This window comes from Maylandia zebra, linkage group LG9 (assembly GCF_041146795.1).
Source record: "Maylandia zebra isolate NMK-2024a linkage group LG9, Mzebra_GT3a, whole genome shotgun sequence".
Classification (NCBI taxonomy): domain Eukaryota; kingdom Metazoa; phylum Chordata; class Actinopteri; order Cichliformes; family Cichlidae; genus Maylandia; species Maylandia zebra.
The window spans coordinates 19,815,868-19,831,375 of NC_135175.1; positions in this window are offsets into that span (position 1 = coordinate 19,815,868).

Consider the following 15,508-nt stretch of genomic DNA (forward strand, 5'->3'; position numbering starts at 1 on the left):
GCATCTTGTAAATGTCTGATGTGCAACTTGACTGCACTGCAAATGAGGTGCCATTAATCAAAGCGTGGCACGTCAACAGAATGATGATATTTGGGCAGTGAGCTGATTCCTTTCCTGAAGTTCCTGAAGGACTGAAGGTTTTTTGGGGGTTTTTGTGTGTTTTTTCACAAACCAAACAATTTGTCTCGGTTTATGTCAACACTGGCCAGAACAAATGAAGACGCCTAATGAGACTTAAGCTGTGTTTTAGAGCTCATGCATTTTGTAAATGTTGCATGAGTGGCATCTAGTGGTGAGGACTGTGAACAAAACACGCAGACGTTTAATTTAATCACATTTATGAGAGGAAAAAATATTTAAATGTATATTTAAATTTCCATAACTTTGTAGATTGGGTATGAAAGACTCTTTTAGAAAAAGAAAGTCCACAGTTTCCAGGTAAAAATGCTTCTTCTATTGTTGATTTAAATTTACAACCATACACGCACACAGTGACAGTCATTTCTAAGTAAATGGACAATGTCAGTTTGCTTCTTCTGGTTTAATATTGTTAAAAGAAGTGAAATGATTTCATCTCAGCATACAGGATTTGTACGTATTTTAAGAAAAGCAACTCTTTATTAAAGCCATGTCATCTAGTATTGGAGAATAGAATAGAATAGAATAATTCTTTAAGTTCCCACAAGGGGAAATTTGGTTGTAACAGCAGCAAGAAAAACACATACAGTATACAAACAAACAGGACACAGGACACAGAACAGAAACATGCACAATATTGCATATTTACATCAAGGAAATTAGTTACCAAAAACAGAGTTCTGTACAGTTATTAAAATTAATAAAAATTTAATACAGATAAGAGGCAAACCCAGGTTGTAGTGTGAATCGGTTGATAAAATAGTGCAAGTTACAGTGCTGATGTAAACATGTATGTTTGTTGGGAGCAGTTTTGATTGTACAGTCTGACAGCTGCAGGAAGGAAGGACCTGCGGAAACGCTCCTTCATGCATCGAGGATGCAGCAGTTTGTCACTGAAGGAGCTCTGCAGTTCAGCAGCATTTGCATGCATGGGGTGGGAGACTGTCTATCAGAGACGTTATTTTGGTCAGAGTCCTTCTGTCTCCCACCATCTGCACTGGGTCCAGGTAACAAAAGCAGAGACATCAGGGAACATTTTTTGTATGGTGTAAAACTAGAGCTGTCAGTTATAACAATAGTGACTGGCTTTAGCTGCCTCTGCGTTGTGTTCATGCGGGCACTTGGGCTTTAAAAAGCCACAGTTAATACTGAACCATTTCTGTTCTATCTATTCTAATGGAGTCAGAAGAAGAAGTTAGAAGAGGTAGTTTGTACTTGTTTGTACTAAATCCAAGTGTGTAGAAGTCAATTAAAAAAACAAAAAAAAAACAAAAAAAGACCTCAATTTCAATCACCCCTAATTTAATCAAACATCCTAGAAACAGTTAAAGTGACAATACTTTCAATCCTAGAGTGTTCTCGGTAGTCCTTTGCTTTTCTAGTTTTTTTTTTCAGTCTTTTCTTTTCTTATTGCAAAGCAGGAAACCCTAAACGGTTCCTCATCTGATAAAGGGTTAAAAATCCAAATGTTGAGCTGTAAGGTCAGCTGAATCAGAAATGAAATGAGTCTACTGTCAATCAGAGACTTTTAAATGCATTTATTGTAAACAAAAGGTTTGAATATTTATCACCAGCAGAGGTCAGCACATCTTCACGTAAGTCATCAGGGTAAGGCCAGACTGAAAGTCTGACTACCCTCCTAAAATTGTACAGCGTATTTAGAATGATGTTAAATTGATATTACATTGATTTTCAGTGATTTTTCCTTTATTGGTTATTTATTTATTTATTTTTAACAATAATTTGAATGAGAATACACCAGCAGCTCATTTCCTCTCTTGGTTCTCGTTTCCATTCTACACTGAAATATGTACTTCTTCTTTGTCTTATATATATATATTTAATTTAATTTATAATTCTTTAAAATATATCATTAGAATGAACACACTGTTTTGATATAAAATTACCTAATCAGCCATCAAGGCTCAGCACGATCGAGTTTTTTTCTTCTTCTTTTTTACTTTTTTTGTACGTCTGAATTTTTTTTTTTTATTATTTGTAGAAGAATTTCCATGAACAGGAAGGAAGTGTAGGTCCAAAGCCAACATCGGGGGGTTCAGGAAGGCTGCCGTTGTAACTACCCCAAAAACACTGACTTTAGGCCTGCAGACTGCGGGAATCCAGCCTACATGCTTTGACCTTTTCATAACCACAGTCAGCATGTTTGTTGTTCAGAATCAAGTACGCCAATACTGCTAATGAGAAAAGGCATATGCTAATCCCCAACTGTTTAAATCATGCTAATGTACCTGCTTCTCCATGGGGAGATTAGTTCCTCTCCTGTATCCAAGCTTAATTTAAAAAACAAACCTACAATTGATTAGTTGAGGTGATTTCTGTAATAAAAAATTAAAAAAAAGTAGTATTTTGTATTATCGGTAATTAGTTCTTAAGATAACTTGCTGTATTCTCATTAGCTTTGATGGTATGCCTATATATGCCTACATGAATACGGATGTGATCTCAGCAACTTCCTTTTTTAAGGTAGTCTCTAAAGTGAGGGAGAAAAACAGTGTATCTGTTTTCTCTGGTGCGTGAGTGTGAGAGATAGGGGCAGACGCAGCGAGGCGATCTGTCTGGTGCACAAGACTTCCTGTTACTCTGTGGAGATGACACACTCTTCTGTCAGATGATTGGGTTACAGCGCAGGGCTGGTAGACTCCTCTCAGGAGACGATTCAGGCTCTTTGTGGCAAGACGAGGTGGACGCGCTGAAAGGGAAGGCAGACGCAAGTGAATAATAAAAGAGCAGAAGAACATGCACAAACAAGGAGGGACGAAGAGAGCTGAAGGTGAGACGGATTGACAAAAAATAAAAACAACATCCACGCAAGCCTCCAGGCCCTTGCTTGGCCTGATTTGCCATTGTCTCCCTAACTGGGTGACAGGACAGGAGTATCAGCCTTGCACGGCTGTCTGTTGACTGGGTAAGCTGCTGAGCTTCTTGGGTGGCGTCCTGGTTCCAGTGTTCCTGCAAACAGGAGCCAGAAGAAACAGATATTTGCGTTTGCTCTCAGGGCATGTGAAACAGTCCAAGCCATGTTTACAAGGATTGGGCGGTGCCCCTCGGGCTTATTATCTTGTCCTCACCTTTCTTTGTCTCTCACAAAGAGATTCACACCAACAGGTTTTTCCCCCCCCACTATGCTTGCTTTATGTTCACACTGACTGCACATTTTCACCCACTGTCTCTGAGTTCCTGCTGGTTTTGGTTCTGCAGATATGTAAATTACTGTGTTGCAATAAACAAGCTATGAATCACGCCATTTGTGCCCAGGTGCACATTAAAAAAGAATGAAAGAAATCCCAAATGCAAAGTTTTACCTAAACACTCTTTTTAGGTTGAAAAGAAAATCCATAAATTCATTATTAAATGGAATATAAATGACACAAAAACATGTTTTAAAAAGATGACTCCTTTGGCATTAACACATAACCCTAATGAAGGATTTGCACTAAAATCCTCGCCACTAGACCGAATAGCTTTCACACTTTCTAAGCTGGTACCATCGTCATTCTAGTTCGCCCTCCGGTGGCATATTCTCCCTGAGTTCATCTTCTGATGTTACAAAGATGGCCACAACCTGACAATGGAGATAATATTTTCCTTTACAATGGCTCCCACTATCTGCTCAGGGCGAGGGCTCAGTAAGTAGCCCGGGTTTTCCCATCCCTGTCAGACAGCAGCCCAGCCCAGTGGAGAAATGAGTCCCCAGGTTGCTTAAAGGGCTAACCTGTCAGCGGTCCAGAGGGATTAGCCATTCACAGCCTCCATATTGTTCTCGAGGCCACAATAGGCTGCATGGGGCCCGACCCTTTGTCATCAACTCTGTTGTGAACCTTTGCTGGGGCAACAAAAATGTAACACACCTGCAACTGTGGATTAGAACTTTTTTCCACATTCTTCTCCTCTTGTTTTCTCTTGTCTTTTCTTTCTTTTTTCTTCTTTCCGGGCACTTTGCCCGTGGCTGTGCTGTCCACATCAAAAGGCATCTTTAAGATGCCAAAAAACACAACCCCCAAAATCCTTAATTCACGAAGGAATAGTGGGGAATACAGGCAGAGGTTTTAAAGTGCAATTTCAAAAAGAGAAAATAAATATTTTGGATGATACGTATCTATACAATTTTTGAAATCATTTATATTGTTTCACAAAATTGCTCTAATGAAACCATTTACGTGCCCTGAGTGTTTTCACAAGATCAAATAAATGTCAGGAGGGCTATCTTTTTCAGGCATCAGTCTTATTTTGACATCCCTGCATCACCTTTAACCTTAAGGAGAAAATATTCTGTCAAGGGTCTCTGACTGCCACATCCCAGCAACTAAATCCCAAATCCAACCTTTTTTCCTAAGAGCCTTGAACTTTCCATGACCACATCAGAAATCAAAGCGTTTGCACGGTTATCATGTGGAACGTGATGTCTTAAAAAAAAAAGTGGAAGAGAAACATTTATTGTAATATTTTCTTCTTTAATGCCTCTGAGGAGGGCTTAGTCTGCACAGGTGCAACACAAAAGTTTTAGTTTTGTTTTAGAGAGAGATTAATATCTGAATTTTGTGTTACAGTAGAAGTACATTAACACAAAGCAGTGATAAAGTTGTCTCACTTTGTACTTTAAATGTTGGTCAAATTGTTTCCCATCATCAGCCAATTGTTACTCAGTTTTGAGGGATTTTTAAAAAAGTTTTTACACTCATTTAAATTTTGCTGAAGCTTTTTTTTTTTTTTTTTCAAAATAATAGCGTCTTTTCATTTTTTAACTTGAAAATTGATTCAGATTGGAAAGTTTTTCAAAGGAAACTCAGTTTGACTCTGAACTGGAACGTCAAATAGTTCCCTGTAACCAAATTATTCACATTGTATAAGTGCCAGAGATCTTCATCATCACCATACATTTGGGATCATTTTTTATGATACATCCAGAGCCAAATTGCTGGAGTGGGGATTATCATTACTGCACAAAATGATCTCTTTGGGCGAACCCTGGGGTCACCGTCATACATAAGACACAGCTGACAGTGACACTTGGCCAGTTAACACTGTGTGATTGATTACCTGTAGGCTTGCAAGTGCGCATGCAGGGTTGTCTGTGCGTGTATGAGATGCACGTGTGTCTATGTGAATGCGTGCGTGTCTGCAAACCCCCTCCCTACCCAAGAGAGCCTCTATGGCCGGATGGTGTATCAGATGGCACGTTAATTACTCAGCCTTCAAAAGGGGGCTGTCCTGGGTAGAAGTGAGTAGAGGACTGATGGCTGTGCGGTGGTCAGGAGAGGCTGCCTGTAGGGAAAAGGTGCAGAGATGAGGGGCACATGTGGAGATCTACATGTGTATCCCCCCGGATCACACAGATGGGTGAGTGCTTGCACAGGTGAGCGGTGAGGTTATCATAATGAGAAGACAGATGTGAAAAACTGCCACTCTTTCTCTCCCTGCTATGTTGTGTCTTTTGGAAATTGAATTGAGTGGTGGCAGTTTCAGAAATGTATGCAATACAGCTTGTGCTGGCACATATGACGTGTAAAGTGGCAGCTCTTTACACATCTGAACATCAGCAATTGTTATTTGTAGTACTTCCTTTACTACCCAACTAATTTTGGATCAAAAGTGAATTATTCTGCTTTTAAATGTGTTTTGGTTGCCACACCTACCAATAAAGAATACATGCAATGTGTAAATGTTAAACACTCTGCTATATTCACCAGCTAGACACTGAGTTTGTTTGAGAGTGCTTTAGAGATGGGCTTCTGTGGGTAAATATGATGATAACGGTATAAATTAACACAATTAACGGCTGGAAAACCAAAGTAGCAATTTGAAAGATGCTGTGGAGAGCACCTGGAAACAGGTGATCGTTCTTTCTATGTTTTTTCAGCATAAATCTAAAAAATTATAAAAATTATTGATCAAAAACACTTGTTTGTCTTTACATATTTGTAAGCACGTGTTTGTCTGTGCGCTTGAGTGTGTGCGAGAGCAGTCCACAGCCAACAAACAGGAGGACAGTGGAGATGGGCACTGGCCTTTGACCCCACCTGACCCTAACCATCCCCCTGGCTTTCAGTCTACTACCCCATCACACTCATAGACAGAGCTTATAGTTCCCAAAGCCCTCTCAGACCCCCTTCTTCTGTCGGTCAGATCAAAGACCCCGGGAGTTGAGAGGGACCTGACCCGTGGGAGAGGTGGAGGATCCTGCTGTTTGGCTAGTCGGTGGTGTGGAAAGAGGCAAACAGGCAGCTTCAAGGACAGACTGATGGAGCCCTAAATCCATAGAGGTTTTTCAAGGCCATGCATGACAGAGGAGCCCGTTTGTTCTGTCGTCATATAGAGACATAGTCGCAGACTTGAAAAGACACACAATCAGTGTTTCTCTCACTATCTCTTCCTCCCTCGCAACAACGGAAAGGCACCCACTCAGACGCTCACGCACATTCTGTATCTCAGCTTTCTCTTTGCACATGTAGGCGTCTTTCTTCATATTCTGGGCCTGTCACTCTGATTAATTGGTGCCTAATAACAGACACACAGCTAATATTAGGGAACCTGTTTTTATCATTTTCTGATGTGTCATATTTTAATTCTCTCATCTATATCAAAGCTCAGAGTGTAGATGCAGCTCAGCAATATTAAAACACAGTTCCCTCAAAGTGATTATGCTGTATCTAAACTAATACATTATTATTTATGACTGAATGCTGATATTTTGGAAAGAAAGTCATGCAAAAGGCCTGCTGCCTCAGCCCGTGGCTTTGATTAATCTGTGCGATAATGACGACACGTCACAAACCCTGGTGGGTGTGTAATCACCACAATCATTTAATAATTATGTTGTATTCATAAGGACTGAATGTTTAATGATGTGTTTACTCACTTCATCCTCACTTGATTAGATCTAATAACTTTTGTTTGTTTTTTTAATAATAATTACTTGCGGCTCAGGTGGATTTGTAATTGGCCTTTTTTTACGCATTGAAATGTACAAACAGTGATGGCTCATTTGCATCTATATTGCAAATGAGAAAACGTAATAATATCTAATGTCAACAATCATAGGCTTGAATTTCACAATCTCTCATAGCTGAGGACCATAAAATACAGTTTTGTAGCATGAAATTTCCTTTGAAATCCCAGTGACACCTGATGCTTGTTTGAGCTACTCCATGCGTCTCAAACCAGCCTCCTCCACGTTTTTATTAAGCACCCTGCAATTTCAGATCACCGTGTTCCCCTCCCGGTTTCCTCACCCTCTGGTGTGCAACAAAAAGACACACCGCAACGCCGCTCGCCGACTCCCTCGCGCTTCTCTGTCTCTCCTTTTTCATTTACAAGGTGACAAAGCTCGCTGCAGTGTCTCTGTGCAGCTGGCATCTCCAGTTAACAGGGAGCTCCCATGCGATCTATCTGCACAGTGCTCATGTTATCTCCAGCGAGGGCATTTAAAGCTCTATGTCTTTTCCACATGGCCCAGACTAGTTTAATTACTCAGCTTTGCCTCAGCTGTAACTGTTGCACGCCCACCCCTCTGTCTGACTGTGTGGGAACTAGAACGGAGGTGGACAGGGTCTGTATATAATACAGTGATATAGTACGTTAACATACAGGCATATAGTGTGCACACTAAAACAGGTGACTAATAAAAGGAAATCCACAAGTTGATCACTGCAATGAAGGAATCCGGTGGCTGTGGCTATGGTCTTTGGGGGGCATTTTTTCCACTTGTTCTGTTTGATGAAACAATAACTGCACAACCAACACAAAAAAACCAACACATGGGATGATTCCTATCCTCAAGGGAGTGTGGCATGCCAATGTTGCAATCTGGAGATCACAAGGGGTTACTGGATAATTTGATGAGCTTAAAAATGATGTAGATAATTCAGTACGGCCTTCACAGCAAGAGAAGTGAGCAGACTTCTCCCCAGCAGACTTCCAGAGACTCCAAGCATCAATGTGAAGGTGGCTCAACACTTTACTAAGACACTTTACAGGGTTTTCCCCCTTTATATCTCTTCCATTGGCGCCTTGATGGACAAGTACTTAGATTTTTATCTTCTAATATAATTATTATTCTAGTATTATTATTGATTTAAACAGTTCTTACTGAGTTACATTAAATCACTCTATGTTTTAACTATACTTCAAAAGAAGTTCCCACTCTTATTCTTGATTCTTCCACAAAAAAAGAAAAAAGACAGCTATGCCATTCATGAATTCTCCCAGCCCCATAACAGAATCTGACACTCTACAGCCCACCATAATTGGGGGGGGGGGGGGGGGGGGGGGGGTCACTATGATCTAAATATGTAAGTTTTACTGTTGGCAGAGATGCACACAGGGTACTTATTCTTTTTTAGATCTTTTCACCCCAACATGAAAACATTTTTTTAACTGTTTATTTGTTAATACTCATCTTCAGTGATGTGCAGTAATAGAAAGCTTTGCCTTGTGACCAGCAACGAGATATAAATTCTGATTTGACCGAGTTTAAATTTAATCTTGGGTTATTCCAAGAGGTTATTCCCATAATTCAACATTGTATAAAATAATGTAATTTGCCCGTACAAAAACTAGCCAGAGTTGCGTTCATGTGATACTGCGGGCGGACTGGGTCAGGATTCTCTGGCTCTGAGCAGTGCGAGAAGTTGAGACACTCTGATAGGATCAGCTCGAATGACCTTTTCACTCCTCTCCTCTCCTCATCCCCCCCTTTGCTCCATTCCCTCTTGGCACCACTGGCGCTGGGTGGCACCCAAGAGCTGCTCGGCCCGAGGGGTAGGATTGCAACAACCAGGGCCTTGACTCACACGTTTTAACAATTTCCTCCATTCGCAGCAAAATTATGCAAATATTTTAGTCCAGTTTCCTTGAGTCTGGAACACCAATTAAGAGTGTCTGTTTGGTTTTCATGACAGCTGTTGAGGAGACTTGCAGACAGGCAGGCCCTTACGCTGGAGGTGAAGGGCTCCCGGCATGGAGGCTTGGACCCAGATGTAAGACATGCAGATACACAGGAGGCTGCACACAGCGAAGCGCTACTGATGAAGTGAGAGTGGAGCATAAAAAGCAGGAGAGTATTGAGATAAAGAGGCTGAAAATGAAGTCTGAGAGGCGGAAGATTAAAGCTCACAAGTGGGAGAAAACATAGCAAAGACAGATAGGAAGATATTAAGAAGATGTTAAGATAATATAAGTAGGATTTCAAAGATATTAGTATACATGGTAGGGTTACTGTTATTTTCCAAAGCCAATATAGATTTTAGAAGAATAGCAGACCTTTGGCTTGGTATTTATTTAAAGAAAACCTCCTTTCTAACTTCCTTTTGGCTTTCAATGCACCAACATAATTGAGGCTTATCAATCTGTTGAGATGAACTTACAAAACTGCTCTTTCAGCAGCCAGTAAAGTCTAAGTAGTGTGCTATTCCCACCATTTAAAACTAACAACATCGGCAGGTCACAATTTTAAAATGAATTCAGTGCTTGTTTCTAATCAACCCTGCTTGCTCTGTGATTGATTTTTTTATGCTGTCCCTTATTTTCCCTTTCTATCTCTGGCACGTCCACCCTTAATATGCTTAAAAAAGGATACAAAGTCCACTCTAACGCTCTGGAAACCCAGCGTTGCTTTGAAGGAATGATGGCCCAACAAACTCTCCAGCATGGTGAAGGTTTTAATCGAGGGGATTGTGCTGTCTGGATAAAAGTTCCCTGTGCTCTCCAAGGGGGGGATGGATTGAGGTCATGGCATTAAAGTATCTCCTTCAGTTCAAAGGTGCGCATGAACGAGAGTCCAGGAGAGAGATTCATCTTGGTTAGGAGAAAACCTCTTGAAAGCAGGGCATGTAATTGCACTATGGGGCGTGACGGACCATATCGTTATTAAACGGTATTGTTAAAGGAAATAGGAGAAAGGGGTCAATTTTGATGTAAGTCACTTTATTGTGACATTTGATACGAGCCCGTCACAGATGCTGGTGATAGATTTAGGTTTAGCTTTGATGAGCCTATCAATCATTAGAAAAAACAACATGAAAGTTGATGTCATTTGGGGGGAAGGAGGTATTTTATATAATTTATGTGATATTGCTTTCTAAAAGGGTGAGATGAAAGGTCTAAAAACATTTTTTAGGTCAATATTGCTATTTTATTATAGCGGGATTTCCCTCAATACGCCATAACAATTAAACATTTTGGCACACAACTTATTTCTTTTTGTCTTTATCTATGATTGTGTGCAATTTACCTGAAAGGAGTTGCTGAGAGTTAAATGAGAGAATTAACATCACTCTCACATTTTCTCACAGTCCACCAACTGATTTATAGCTCAGCACAAAGACTGAAAAGGTGACAAAGGGTGTTACTTAGCTCTGGCCAAAGTTGTTTGTTTCAGCACACACACTGTTTTATTCCATATAAAACGATGTATACAGCTACTGTGATTCAAAGAGGTTGTGATACCTGCTGCTGGGAGAATTTGCTGCCTTCAAATAACGTTAGTGGTTTATCTCTTTCTACTAAGCTTAGCCAACTGGCGGCTACCTGGTTTTATTTCTCTTATCAAGTCTTGAGAGGACGCTCAAGCAAGTAAATGGTACAAAAATGTGCTGAGTATTTTAAAAGCCCACAATAGGAAAAGGTGAAATCATTTAGTGTCACCCGCCAGTTGTGTCTACTCCTTTTATCTCATTCAGAGTAATGGACTTCTTCATCTCTCACTCTGCAAAGTCTCCCTCTGTATTTTCTCTTTCCCCTGTTTCCACACTCCCCCCTCTGTGGTGTCTCCCAGAGTTCTTAGCGTGGCTGGGCCTTCCTGCTCCAGGTGGTCTGCAGCCAGCCACCTGTGTTGTCTTTGTGGCCCTGTCATCTGTCTCCGGGCAGGCTTTGTGGGCTTGCCAGTGTGAGGACAGGCCTGGTGAGCGCCGATGATGGAGATAGTTCTTTCTGCTGCTGCTTCTCCCAGATTCTCCCAGGACTCCAGTGTTGCTGGACACAAGGAGCTATGTGTACACTCCCAGCCAGGACCAAAGAGAAATCCTGGGAAAGTGTCTGAATTGTCTTCAATCTTCTAATGTTGTAAGGGATAAGTCTAAATGCTGACGTTCATCCAAAGGATGGATTCACAAGTTTGCACATTTAGATTTTAAATAATGGATTAAAGTTGATTTTGGGTCACCTCCGGCTTTATACAGTAAGTATCATTAGATGGCATTTTACTTGTTAAGATGGCCTAATCTGGTTTCTGTGAGTTTTTCTCTTTTAAGAAAGTAAAAAAACAAAATCAAGCTCTGACTCACAAGCTTTCTAAGCCATTGCCTTTCCATAACACTTGTATACAGGTACTAAAATAACACCGCATCAGAAACACAAGCTGTAATGTGCTTTACCAGGATAATGCAATTTTCTTAATTTCCAACTGAGAGAAACATGATTCAGCCTTGGCGCCTATTTTTTTCTCTCTCTCTCTACAAAACACCACAGAATAAAAACCCAGGTGAAGAGGAAAGAGCTTTGTAAAGTTTTATATGAAGCAATTCTGGTTTGTCTGGCAATTATTATCTCAGTTAACAAATTCATTTATTTATTAATCATTTAATAGCTGACAGGTGAACTAGTCACATTTCAACTACAAAAAATACAAAAAAAATGTTGTTTGTAAGAAATGTATTGAAATGAGCCCCAGAAAGCCATTAAACCCAGTCAAATAATTGTTAGTTCTCTCATGTACCTCTTTGATCAGGGCCGTCACACAGTATGGGCTTTATTGAAGTGGCAAAAGAATGACGTTAATTTACCGTACAGTCACGTAAAAGTAACCAGGAAGGACGTGATTTAGGAGCAAACACTCAACAAATAAACAAAATAAACTGATGACTGCTGTGAGGTCATAGTTTAGTTACTTCTTTATTTACCATTACACCAATACGTATGCTCAACATCCCGGGTAACCCTCCCCACTTCTTCTTCCCTCCATTTCCCCTCCGTTACATATTCAGAGTTTTATTTACTCCTCATCCGGAGGGGAGAGTGTTGATAAATGACGGCGCGGTGCCCTGGGACTCTCCTGTTTAAGGAGCGCCGAGGCGATTTATGAGCGCGCTCTGCAGGCTTCACCGTGATTAATCGACGCCGTCCTTCGCGGCCACAGGCGGGGCAGGGGCAGCCGGCCCTCCACTGTTTGGATAGGGAGATAACATCAAAGCAGCCTGCTGCTTGTGTTAAGAAAATACTACATTCTGGGTCAGTGCAAATGAATCCAGGAGGAGCCTGAAACTGTTTTTAATGGCGTTCCCATCGATATATTATCACTCTGCACAATTTGGGCGTATAGGTCCTTAAATGACATGTGCAAATGTCTTTGTACCTTCTACCCCAGATGGTGCTTGAGGCTAGGCTTGACTTTGATGATCTAACTGTTTATGGCATGCTAAATTAATGAGTGATGTGTGAGTGCGGCTGTCAGTGAGGGTAAACATTAGCAATGTGATTACCCTTAATTACTAAGTAATAATATATTAGGGGGTTTTTTTAATAGCTAATTAGATTGTGGTCTAATAGTAATAATAATCTGAAGAAGAAGAATTGAAGTGGTAATAAAAACATCAGTTAAATTTGCACACCTGCATCGTTGCTCAAAGGTCAGGGTGATGAGCTGGATGCTTCAGGGCTGCTCTTGCTGCAGCTCTTTTGATCTCTTCAAAATGACCTGCGCACCACAAGGCTAGAAAGCCCTCTTGACTCACGTTGGCCTAAAAATAAGAGTTTGTCCTCGGGAAATGACACTCAGTGCTGAAATCTCGGTTCACTAATTTGCCCACACAGAGACCACACATGAATCAAAAATGTTTTTTGTTTTTGAATGCAATGAATACATTAATTAGCCAGGTCTCTTCCACAGTATGCAACAAAGTAAAACAATCCCTGCTAAGTCCTCCTCTATTTCTTATCTCATTTACACATCAAAATAGTTTCTTTCCTTTCCCATTGTGAGAACACCGTATTCCTCAAGTCAGCTGGGAATCACTGGGTGAATTTCCGCTCTTTTTTTTCTACTTCCAACTGCTTCCCCAAGTTCCTAAAAGGATGCCAATTTAGCTGAAATCGGGCTGAATTGAAAGGCGCACTGTTACCTGTCCGCTGGGGTAGAACCTCTGCGGTGGCTGCCCTTTCCCATGCTTCCACCGCAGGACCTCAACCGCAGGCAGACAGAGGGGACACCTGTTTCCTCAGAGAGGTTGGCTTGCATCTGAAATCTTAGTGTCGGCCCTGCCTATTGAGAGTGGGCAGTGTGATAAGGCCCTTGCACTGTGATGGGGTGGAGGAAACCTGAGGAGAGAGCAGGAAAGGGGATGCCTATAGCCAGATGAATCTGGTGCAATTTGCCAAAACACTGTGCCTCCTTCCCCAAGACGATTACCCACACTTGCAATAGAAAAGCCTTTGTCTGCTATGAGTCTCCACTTATCTATTCTTTATCGTAATGCAAAGGGAATAATGGTCTACCTGTGCTGCGGTAAAGGACAAAGTTTAGTGCAAAAGGGAGGAGGTGAAATTTAATGTGTCTGTAGCTGCTGGTGTAAATCAGCGCAGTTATAGTCTGGTAGGAAAAAACATTGGCCTCTTCTAGAAATACCTTTGACTCAAAATCATAAATTGTTGGCACAAAAAGCCCATCAAACTTTACTTTCTTTGAACTGTTTGTGTATTTTTGGCTCCACTCTGCCACCATTCAGCTCCTATAGAAACAAAAGAAGCACAGAGGTTGATTTGAGACCCAAGAACTCGTGCAACGGCCCATTGAACATACTAACTTTTTAAACATGTGGTAAAAACAGTGAAAGACTTGAAGATGAATGTGATCTCTGTCTCTTTTTTCTTTTTTCTTTTTTTAATCCCTCATGGTTACAGCATAAACTAAGCCCACTGCTATTTCCTGACTTTGTTCCGACTACAGCTTCTGAGCATCTTTTGTGAGGAAAAGCAACAACATCTTTCTTTCTTTCTTGACTGAATGTTGCCTGGAACATATGGGTCACAAGGGCAAACACATTCCAGCGAGAGTTTGTCCAAAATGTTTCCGCATGAGCCCCTCAATGAGGCTCATACTGCCTGTCTTCTCACACCATATATCATCAACCTTTCCCACTGAGCTTGTGTCACCTTCCCCACACCCCTCCCCTTTGATGTCATGAGATACTGGAGTACAATTTGTAATCACTGTTGAACCAAGCTTTGGCGCAGCCTCAGGCAGGCCCCAGTTGATCGCGCTATGTTTTTATGTTTTCTTTTTTCCCCCTGCACTTCCGTAATATCTCAGGGCACCCCCGCTGATATGCCTCAATTGCATAAAAATGTCATGCGCCTCAGTCCTCAATTATGTTGAAGATGTACCCTAAAAGACTAGATGGGCAACAAGGGGCTTATAAGAGAGGCCCAGGTCAATGTCTTTCTGCTGCCTTTCGGGGAAGAAGAAAAAAAAAAAACCCAGCAGGCAGCTCTGCTAAAGGAAGTGAATAGTCTGAGGAGCAAAGATGCAGACTCCTGACATTTTTAAAGATTTATTTTTTGCCTTTGATTTTCACTTTTAAAAAAAGAGCATGGTGAGAATATTTTACCTTTAAACCACGGTAATGTTTAAATGATCGTTATGTTTGTGTATATATCTCATGGAAAGCACAAGAGGTGATTTTAAAGTAGGGCAGTTTTGTTGTTTCTTATCACAGTCTCCATAGAAGCTGCTTTTCGTGTACTAATGTTTAAAGAGCTTGAAAACAAGGTGACCAGACTTCTACAAGTTTTGTTTTTGTAGTTATTTATTTTGATTATGATTTATCTCTCATTGAAGAAGAAGCTTCAGTTCTAAAACCAAATGGTGGAGGGTCCCAGGTATTTAAACCCTAGTGGAGGTTGCCCCTTACGAGGTGGTACTGAAAGTCGTTGATCCTCTATTAATCATGTGTGTCACAAAATGTGTATTTATAAGCAGAGCTATATACACAAAGCTCCATAGAGTAGTGGTTTCCATGTTCACCTAATAGATGAGAGAACTCTGCTTCAGTTCTAGATGGAGCCACAAATCCCTTTGGGGTTGCATCAGGAAGGGCAACTAGTACCTGCTGTGGCAGCTTCTTGTGAGTAAGGGAACAGCTGCAAAAGTAATTGCCTCTGCCTGATTGCTTAGTTTTGTTTTGTTTTTTATTTCATATTTTTTACACTTGCATTTTTGTAGATCAAATAAATGTTAATATTAGACAAAGTTAACCCGTGTTTTGCAGGTTTTACAAGATAATTTCATTTATTAAGTGAAAAAAGATATCTAAACCTGCCTGGCTCTGTGTGAAAAAGTGATTGCCACTCTTGATAAATC